General features: G+C 43.9%; 1 pseudogene; it reads left to right on the forward strand.

Moving 5' to 3' along the window:
* The first annotated feature begins 1,734 nt into the window (after window positions 1-1,734).
* LOC116376715 (uncharacterized) overlaps window positions 1,735-10,154 on the forward strand; it is a 15,376-nt pseudogene continuing 6,956 nt past the window's right edge.

Below are 10,154 nucleotides of genomic sequence, written 5' to 3' on the forward strand. Positions count from 1 at the left end.
AGGGAGGTGACCAAGAACCTGATTTTCATTCTGACAGAGCTCCAGAGCTCCTCTGTGGAGATGGGAGAACATTCCAGAAGGACAACCATCTCTGCAGTACTCCACCAAACAGACCTTTATGGACGGAAGCCCCTCCTCGGGAAAAGGCACATGGCAGCCTGCTTGGAGTTTGCCATAAGGAACCTAAAGGACTCTGACCATGAGAAACAAGATTCTCTGATGAAACCAAGATTGAACTCTTTGGCCTGAATTCCAAGCGTCCCGTCTGGAGGAAACATGGCACCGTCCCTACAGGGAAGCATGGTGGCAGCATTATGCTGTGGGGGTGTTTTTCAGTGGTAGGGACTGGGAGACTAGTCAGGATCGGGGGAAAGATGAACAGAGCAAAGAACAGAGAGAAGCTTGATGAAACCCTCCTCCAGAGCGCTCAGGACCTCAGACTGGGGAGAAGGTTCACTTTCCAACAGGACAACAACCCTAAGCACATACCCAATACAGTGCAGGAGTGGCTTTGGGACAAGTCTCTGAATGTCCTTGAGTGGCCCAGCCAGAGCCTGGACTTGAACCCGATCGAACATCTCAGAGAGAACTGAAAATAGCTGTGCAGCGACGCTCCCCATCCAACCTGCCAGAGCTTGAGAGGATATGCAGAGAAGAATTGGAGAAACTCCCAAATACAGGTGTGCCAAGCTTGTAGCGTAATACCCAAGAAGACCCAATGCTGTAATTCCTGCCGAAGGTGCTTCAACAAAGTACTGAGTAAAAGGTCTGAATAATTACAGTGGGGCAAAAGGTATTTAGTCAGCCACCAATTGTGCAAGTTCTCCCACTTAAAAAGATGAGAGAGGCCTGTAGTTTTCATCATAGGTACACTTCAACTATGACAGACAAAATGAGAAAGAAAATTCCAGAAAATCACATTGTAGGATTTTGTAATGAATTTATTTGCAAATGATGGTGGAAAATAAGTATTTGGTCAATAACAAAAGTTTATCTCAATACTTTGTTATATACCCTTTGTTGGCAATGACAGAGGTCAAACGTTTTCTGTAAGTCTTCACAAGGTTTTCACACACTGTTGCTGGTATTTTGGCCCATTCCTCCATGCAGATCCCAGATTGTGAAAAACTGAGTTTAAATGTATTTGCCTAAGGTGTATATAAACTTCTGACTTCAACTGTATGTGGGGGATACAACCATCCCAGCTATGCAGCTCTGCATGCTTCAAAGAGACTATTTTGCTTCAAAGAGAATCATTAGATCATTTGTTTTGAGACTGTCCATATATAGCTTGTTTTGGTTGCAAATTGCAAAATGAATCTGGAGCTAACTCCGCAAATAGCACTGCTGGGTGAAGATTCTTGTAGTCGTATTTGGAACTAACTGAAGTTTATTTAGTACTTTATCTGGGTAGCCAGAGTGTAGAGCTGTCAGGCGTACTCCTGTTCCCTCCCTCCGGCTCTTGATATCGCTGGTCTACTAACCACCAGTCCTGGCTACATTATTGCGCACACCTGTTCACCATCATTACACACACCTGGTTGTCATTCTCTCCTTGATTACTCCCACTTTATTTAGCCCTCAGTTGTCATCGGTCACTAGGTATTATTGTTTTCTGTCATGTTCAGTACGTGTCTCATGTTTGTTCATCTGTTTCGGTTCATTATTCAACTCACCTTCTGCACCTGTTTCCTGACTCCCGGCGTATGCATTACAAAATAACACCTCAACAATATGGAAGCCGAAGAATATTCAACCCTCTTCCAGACGGGTCATCTACTCTATCAGCTCCAAGACCTGCTGGCGAAACTGGTGACGGCCATGGAGGACATCCTCTGCATTTTCCACCACTTCGACACCACCAGCGAGGTTACCCATTCCCCTATCAGAGGGCCTCACAGTGAGCCAGCCCCCCAGCATACCCAGCCGTCCGCCCAGGTCAGCGATGCCGACTGTCCCTTCCAGAGAAATATGACGGAACTCCATCGAAATGCCGTGGCTTCCTACTCCAGTGCTTCCTATATTTCACCTATCAGATGGGCGCCCCCACCACTGAGAGGTCCAAGGTTGCCATGGTCATTTCCCTGCTGACCGGACAGCCATTGGAGTGGGCTACGGCCGTCTGGGAGAGAGGAGAGTAGGAGCTGGGTTCCTATGAGAGGTTCATGGCTCTGTTCAGGGTGGTCTTCGACCATCCTCCGAAGGGCAGACAGGGAGGTGAGCAACTTTTCCAGCTCTGGCACGGTGCCCAGACCGCTGCGGAGTACGCTCTCACCTTTTGGATTGTGGTAGCTTCCAGTGGATGGAATGAGCCGGCGCTCCACACTCTCCTCCTTGACGAGGAGGTCAAGACAGAGTTGGCATGTCGATAAGACAACATTTCCTTGAACGCTCTCATCTCGATGGCCATCTGTCTGAATAACCTTATTTGGGAGCGCCAGTGTGCACCTACCCACTCACCTCCCTCCTTTGGCTATCCTGAGGCAGAGCCTGAACCCATGGAGGCAGGGGCCACACACCTCTCTGCGGCAGAGTGGCATTGCCAGAGACAGCTGGGTCTCTGTCCCTATTGCGACCAGGGGGGGGCACCAGTTTCAGCGGTGTTCGGTGTGCTCTAACCCGGGGTCCACTAGAGCAGAGGGGCGGCGCCGTGACTTTCCATATCCCAGAGTAGGCATGAGTATTTCATTATCATAATTTTCCGCCAAACCCTTTATGATTCCTAATTCACTGGCTAACTGTCCTTCAAGTTTCTACAGCTCTGGTGGACTCTGGTGCTGCTGGGAACTTCATTGATCAGGCCCTCGTATGCTCCCTGAACTTCTCATACTTCTCCTTTTCCTATCCAAGCCCTGGATACACGACCATCGGGATCCGGCACATTTATGCACATCACTGCACCATTTACCCTCACCATGGGACCCATGCATCAGGAAAGCCTTCCCTCTTCATTACCACTACACAAGGTAATCCTCGGTAATCCCGTGGTTCCAACATCACAACCCCACCATTGTATGGTCGAGTGTGAAAATGACCGCCTGGGGACCAGGATGTCGGAGGACATGCTTTCCCGTACCCTGTGGTTCCACGCCGGTGGAGGGGCCTTGTAAGTGCCCTTCAATTGTGCCCAGTGTCGTTGGCCCTGTGTTTTGAGACGTAGATGTGGACATCCACCAGGCTCTGGAGAGGGAACCTGCTCCTGCTACCTGCCCTCCGGAGTGCATCTACGTTCCAACTGGGGTGAGAGATCAGCTGTTGACCTGGGCACACACATCTCTCACCACCGGACACCCAGGTATCACCCGCACTATCCAATCCCTCTGCAAGAAGTACGGTGGCCCACCTTGGCGCAGGACGTCACCCACTATGTCAACTCCCCTTCCCATGCCTCAGCGGCCCTGGTCACATCTGTCCATAGACTTTGTAACTAATCTCCACCTTTCTGATGGGTTTTACCACTTATGTTTATTGCTAATAGATTATTTAAATCCTGCAATTTTATCCCTCTCTCTGGTCTACCTATTGCTCTCCAGGTCGCTGAGGCAATATTCCAACAGGTCTTCCGGTACTATAGCTTTCTGGAGGACATTGTTCCCGGCCGTGGTCCCCAGTTCACTTTGTGGGTCTTGAATGGGCAGGTGGAGAGGACCAACCAGGAGCTGGGGAAGGAGTCACTGCCAGGACCGCAAGGAGAGTGGGCCCGGTCCCTTCCCTGGGCGGTATACACCCAGAACTAATTTCAACACTCCTCCACCCAGCTGACTCCCTTTCAGTGCATCCTGGGATATCAGCCGGCCCCGCCTCCGCTGACTTCGAGCTAGACCAAGGTCCTTGCAGTGGACGAAATGTTCCACCCATCTGAGGCTCCAGCATGCCGTCCGCCGTCAGAAGGTTCAGGCGTATCGCCAACGCAGTGAGGTTCCCGTGTTCCATCCTGGTGATCGCGTCTTGGTCTCCACCAGGAACCTCCCTCTCTGCCGGCCCTGCTGGAAGCTGAGCTCCCAGTTTGTCGGGCCCTTCAAGGTCCTCTGGAGGGTATATGAGGTAACCTATCATCTCAAACTCCCCACTAACTCCCGGATCTCACCTTTCTTTCATGTTTCCCTCCTCAGGCCGATGGTTCCAGGTCCCCTAGCAGATCCCTTTGTTTCTTGGGACCTACAACTATGATCTCTGTTTTGTCCGAGTTTAGAAGTAAAACAATTGCCACCATCCACTTCCTTGTCTGAAACACAGGCTTCCAGAGTAGGCAATTTTGGGGCATCACCATGTTTTGTACAACTGTGTCGTCTGCATAGCAGTGAAAGTTGACAATGGGTTTCTAAATGACATGACCAAGAGGTAGAATACATATAGTGAAAACAAGTGGTCCTAAAACAGAACCTTGAGGATCACCGAAACTTACCATTGATTTGTTAGAGGACAAACCATCCACAGAGACATACTGATATATTTTCGGCAGATAAGAACGCATATTAAAAGAGGAGTCTGTATTTGCTTTCTAATGAATGATGTTATCGTCGAAGAAGTTCATTAATTCATCACTGCTGAAGCGAAGGATATCCTCACTTGGGGAATGCTGTTTTTAGTTAGCTTTGGATTGTTTTTAATTCTACTCAGTCAGGTTGGAAAAGGAATGATCAAGCAGCAGTGAGGGCTCTTCAATATTGCACAATACGTTTTTGGTGGATTTGGTGGAGCGCCATATCTGTTCCAATTTTCTGGAAGCTTGCTTCAGGACTTGGATTTTTTCTGTATACCAAGGAGCTGGTTTCTTGTGAGAAATGTTTTGGTTTTTTAGAGGTGCGACTGCTTCTAGGGTATTATGCAAGGTTAAGCTTAGATCCTCGGTTTGGTAGTCAACAGATTTTTGTACCATGAAGTCTTTGGGTAGGCAGAGGGAGTCTGGGAGGGAATTTAGGAATCTTTGGGTTGTATGAGAATTTATAGCTTGACTTTTGATAACCCTTGTGTGTGGTCTAAGCAAATTATTTGTTGCAATTGCAAACGTACTAAGATGGTGATCCGATAGTCCAGTATTATGAGGAAAAATATTTAGATCCACAATACCTATTCCACGGGACACAACTAGATACCGGGTATGATTGTGGCAATGCACAGGTCCCGAGACATGTTGGACAAAACCCACTGAGTTGATGATGGCTTCTAAAGCCTTTTGGAGTGGGTCTGTGGACTTCTCAATGTGAATGTTGAAGTCACCACAAATGTGAATATTATCTGCAATGACAAAGAGGTCCGACAGGAATTCAGGGAACTGTGAGGAACGCTGTATATGGTTGTCGTGTCTTTGGCTATGCCGGATTAAGTGATATGACATGCTATTCTATAAAATCCTTTCTCCGTAATTAATATTACCTGATTGAGCTAATCATGTAAATGTAATTAACTAGAGAGTCGGGGCACCACAAAATAATATTTATAGAGCTGTTATCTTCCGAATAAACTCTTAAAGACCTAGTCATATTTTACATCAATACCAGTCAATATTAATTGTCACCTTAATTCAGTCTCATCTGAAAGTTGTAAATTCTTGGTTATGTTGACGAACCCTGGCTAACAAGTAGAATCAGCAATACAAAATTGGGTTTAATTATTTATTTATTCAATACCTAACTAATCACACAGAATTACATATACACAGAATGAATCATACCTTGATTACAAATTACTTCATAAAGGAAAATGTCCCTAGCGGGCGGAACAGATATGACAGCTGGTTAAACAAAGAAAAGGGGCTGGGTTTGAGTGAAAGAGCGGGAAGACTAAGGAACTGTAACGGTTCTCTTGTGGTGAAGGAGAGTCGGACCAAAATGCGGCGTTGTGATGATTCATGTTATTTTAATAAAGGAAAAACTATACATGAATAAACTACCAAAATAATGAAAATGTGAAAACCGAAACAGTCCTATCTGGTGCAAACACAGAGACAGGAACAATCACCCACAAACACACAGTGAAACCCAGGCTACCTAAATATGGTTCCCAATCAGAGACAATGACTAACACCTGCCTCTGATTGAGAACCATATCAGGCCAGACATAGAAATAGACAAACTAGACATGAAACATAGAATGCCCACTCAGCTCACACCCTGACCAACCAAAACATAGAAACATACAAAGCAAACTATGGTCAGGGTGTGACAGGAACAAAGGGAGAAGCGATGTCTCTACCGTAAATACAGTATCTTATGCATACTAAATTAACGTCCATTTGAAAAAGGAAAATGCAATAAATATTTACTCTGAGCTGCGCTTCAGTAGGTTGGTGGTAGGTGAAAGGCTGCATGAAATTATTTTGCCTTTATGGCCTATGTATTGCCTTACCTCGCCTTCTGGATGGTAACGGGGTGAACAGTCAGTGGCTCGGGTTGTTGTTGTCCTTGTTTGCCCCCGGTGATGCGTTGTGCAGACCGCACCACCCTCTGGAGAGCCTTGCGGTTGTGGGCAGTGCAGTTGACGTACCAGGTGGTGATACAGGCCGACAGGCCACCCTCTGCCTTGATGACAGCTTTGCACACTGTTGGCATTCTCTCAATTGTGCATATGTAAAAGTTTGTGAGGGTTTTAGGTGACAAGCCTAATTTCTTCAGTCTCCCGAGGTTGAAGTGGCGCTGTTGCGCCTTCTTCTCCACACTGTCTGTGTGGGTGGACAATTTCTTCAACCTCATGGCTTAGTTTTTGCTCTGACATGCACTGTCAACTGTGCGACTGTATATTGACAGGTGTGTGCCTTTCCAAATCATGTCCAAACAATTTAACTTACCACAGGTGGACTCCAATCAAGTTGTAGAAACATCTCAAGAATGATCAATAGAAACAGGATGCATCTGAGTTCAATATCGAGTCTCACAGCAAAGGGTCTGAATACTTATGTAAATAAGGTATTTCTGTTTTTAATATTTAATACATTTGCAAACATTTCTACAAATCTGTTTTTGCTTTGTAATCATGGGGTATTGTGTGTAGATTGATGAGGAAAACAATGAATTTAATCCATTTTAGAATAAGGCTGTAACGTAACTAAATGTAGGAAAAGTCAAGAGGTCTGAAAACTTTCTGAATGCACTGTATCTGAACTAACATCTATCTGAATTTCTGTCATTGTCCATTTTGAAAGTCCTGAAAGAATAGGCCTACCTCGTTGCAGCTCGTTTGTTTGTACTTGCTTATACTTACCTCAGCTTATACTATAGGGCTAAGTGTTAATGATATAAGAACAAACATGATGAATTTACTGAACATAAACTTAATATTGTTTATGTATGGTTCAAAAGTTAAAACTCATGTTGGCGTTCATTATTATTGAAGGAGAATGCCGTTCTTATCCACTTACACAAAACCACAAGGAGGCAGTAGAAACCACATTTGATTAAGCAAGTCAGCCATATCAGCTTAGGTTTTAAAAAGGCAGCAATGAGGCTGAATAAACTGCTTCGCTGCCAGATAAGGCTCCGCTGATAGCCAGGTGTAGCGGTGGTAAGGATTCATTCCATGGTGCTGAAAGGAAAGCTCGGCTGTCGGGACAGCTTTATGTGGGCCATAACAGTTTGTGGGCACTGTTTGTCACCATTATAATGCAATTAATGTATTGATCTGTGTTGTGCAGTGGCTTTGCTGGCATGCAGCTACAAAACAATTGTTGAGTTTGCCCCACCAAGATTTATATGCTAAAATTGCCACCGACTGCAATGTGTACAATATTATTTGGGCTGTTGCTACTCCTCGTCTGTGCACCCCTTTGCTGAGAATCAGTTGCATAACAGATGTTGTACTGTTTTTAGAGTCTGTCTTAAAACAGCAAGCATGAACACCCTTATCTCAGTAGTAGTAGCTCTTTATGTGTGCAATTGAATCATCTGGCATCATAATTTCAACATTATGTTTTCACTTTGTAACTCTTCATTCCAGTAGAACATTAATGAAAGATTTCCATGGAAGTTGGCGTCACTCAGGATAAATTGGATTGCAGCTACACTACCAGTCAAAACTGTTAGAACACCTACTCATTCAAGGGTTTTTCTTTATTTGTACTATTTTCTACATTGTAGAATAATAGTGAAGACATCAATAGAATCATGTAGTAACCAAAAAAGGGTTAGACAAATCAAAATATATTTTATATTTGAGATTCTTCAAATAGCCACCCTTTGCCTTGACGACAGCTTTGCTAACTCTTGGCATTCTCTCAACCAGCTTTATGAGATAGTCACCTGGTATGCAGGTGTGCCTTGTTAAAAGTGCATTTGTGGAATTTCTTTCCTCCGTAATGCGTTTGAGCCAATCAGTTGTGTTGTGACAAGGTAGAGGGGGTATACAGAAGATAGCCCTATCTGTGTTTGTTTATAAAGTGTTGGTCACATTTCTCATGAGTAGACATTTCCATATGCACAAAAATCTTATTTCACTTCAATTTTATGCACAAATTTGTTTACATCCCTGTTAGTGAGAATTTCTTCTTTGCCCAAATTATCTATCCACCTGTCAGGTGTAGCATATTAAGAAGATGATTCAAAGCATTATCACTACACAGGTGCACCTTGTGCTGGGGACAATATAAGGCCACTCTAAAATGTGAAGTTTTGTCACACAACACAAGGCCTCAGATGTCTCAAGTTTTGAAGGAGTGTGCAATTGGCATGCCGACTTCAGGAATGTCCACCAGAGCTGTTGCCAGATAATTGAATGTTAATTTCTCTAGCATGAGCCACCTGCAACATCGTTTTAGAGAATTTGGCAGTACATCCAACCAGCCTCACAACTGCAGACCACGTGTAACAACGGCAGCATAGGATATCCACATCCAGCTTCTGTCTGAGACCAGCCACCTGGACAGCTGGTGAAACTGAGGAGTATTTCTGTCTGTAATAAAGCCCTTTTGTGGGGAAAAACTCAGTCTGATTGGCTGGGTCTGGCTCCTCAGTGGGTGGGCCTGGGAGGGCATGGGCCCACCCACTGGGGAGCCAGTCCCACTCACTGGGGAGCCAGGCCAAGCCAACAAGACTGTTTTTAGAGGGAGACAGAGAGAACATGCTCATTCTGTTGCATGAATGTAAGATCATAGTTTGGGGGTGCTGTCTTTTATTTTATTTTTATATATAGTTTTTTTGAAGGGGGCAAAAAAAACAAATATTTTTGCTATATCTGTCAGCTAATACAGCACTATTACAGCACTATGTTAGCTAAAACAGCACTATACACAGCCCAGTGCACTACTTTAGTCAGAAAAATACTTTAAAAAAATATATATTTCTATATTTTTTTCATTCTATTTTTCAGGAGGTGCTGCAGCACGGTCAACACCCCTACTTCTCACAACCATGTGTAAGATTCACCATAATGCAAATCTGTTTGAACAGATATTGTCACGCCCTGGCCATAGAGAGGCTTTCATTTTCTATTTTGGGTAGGCCAGGGTGTGACTAGGGTGGGCATTCTAGTTTCTTATTTCTATGTTTTCTGTTTCTATGTTTTGGCTGGGTATGGTTCTTAATCAGGGACAGCTGTCTATCGTTGTCTCTGATTGGGAATCATACTTAGGCAGCCTTTTTTTCTTTGTATTTTGTGGGTAGTTTACTTTGTTAGTGCCACTATAGCCCTAGTAAGCTTCACTGTCGTTTCTTTGTTTCTTGTTTTGTTGGTGACATTTATATAAATAAAGGAAAATGTACGCCCACCACGCTCACCATTTCCACGACGACGTCCGTGACAGATATACACGCCATGCAAGATATACACTTGCACTTTCAGTAAAAAAAAATCTGTATCTATATAGCTGCAAATATTAACAGAGAAGGCCAATTACCTAAATACCCAAAAACTTGACTTAATAGTGGGTTAATTAGAAGGGTATTCCTTTACTTATTACTGTGGGTAATTTGTAACTAAATATCTGCACCTAAATGAACTATTATTTACAATTTGAGTGGAAATAAGATAAATGTATTGATAAATAAAATACTATAAAATCACATTTTACCGAAAGTGTACTTAAAACAAATATCCAAAGTTATCTCATGTGTTTTATTGTATCTCAGAGATGAAGTATTATAACAATTATTTGTGTTTCTTATAACAACATAATTCAATTTCTGGGGAATTGTCTTTGCTCTGCGCATATTTTTCTACGTAAT

This window comes from Oncorhynchus kisutch, linkage group LG13 (genome assembly GCF_002021735.2).
Source record: "Oncorhynchus kisutch isolate 150728-3 linkage group LG13, Okis_V2, whole genome shotgun sequence".
Lineage (NCBI taxonomy): Eukaryota > Metazoa > Chordata > Actinopteri > Salmoniformes > Salmonidae > Oncorhynchus > Oncorhynchus kisutch.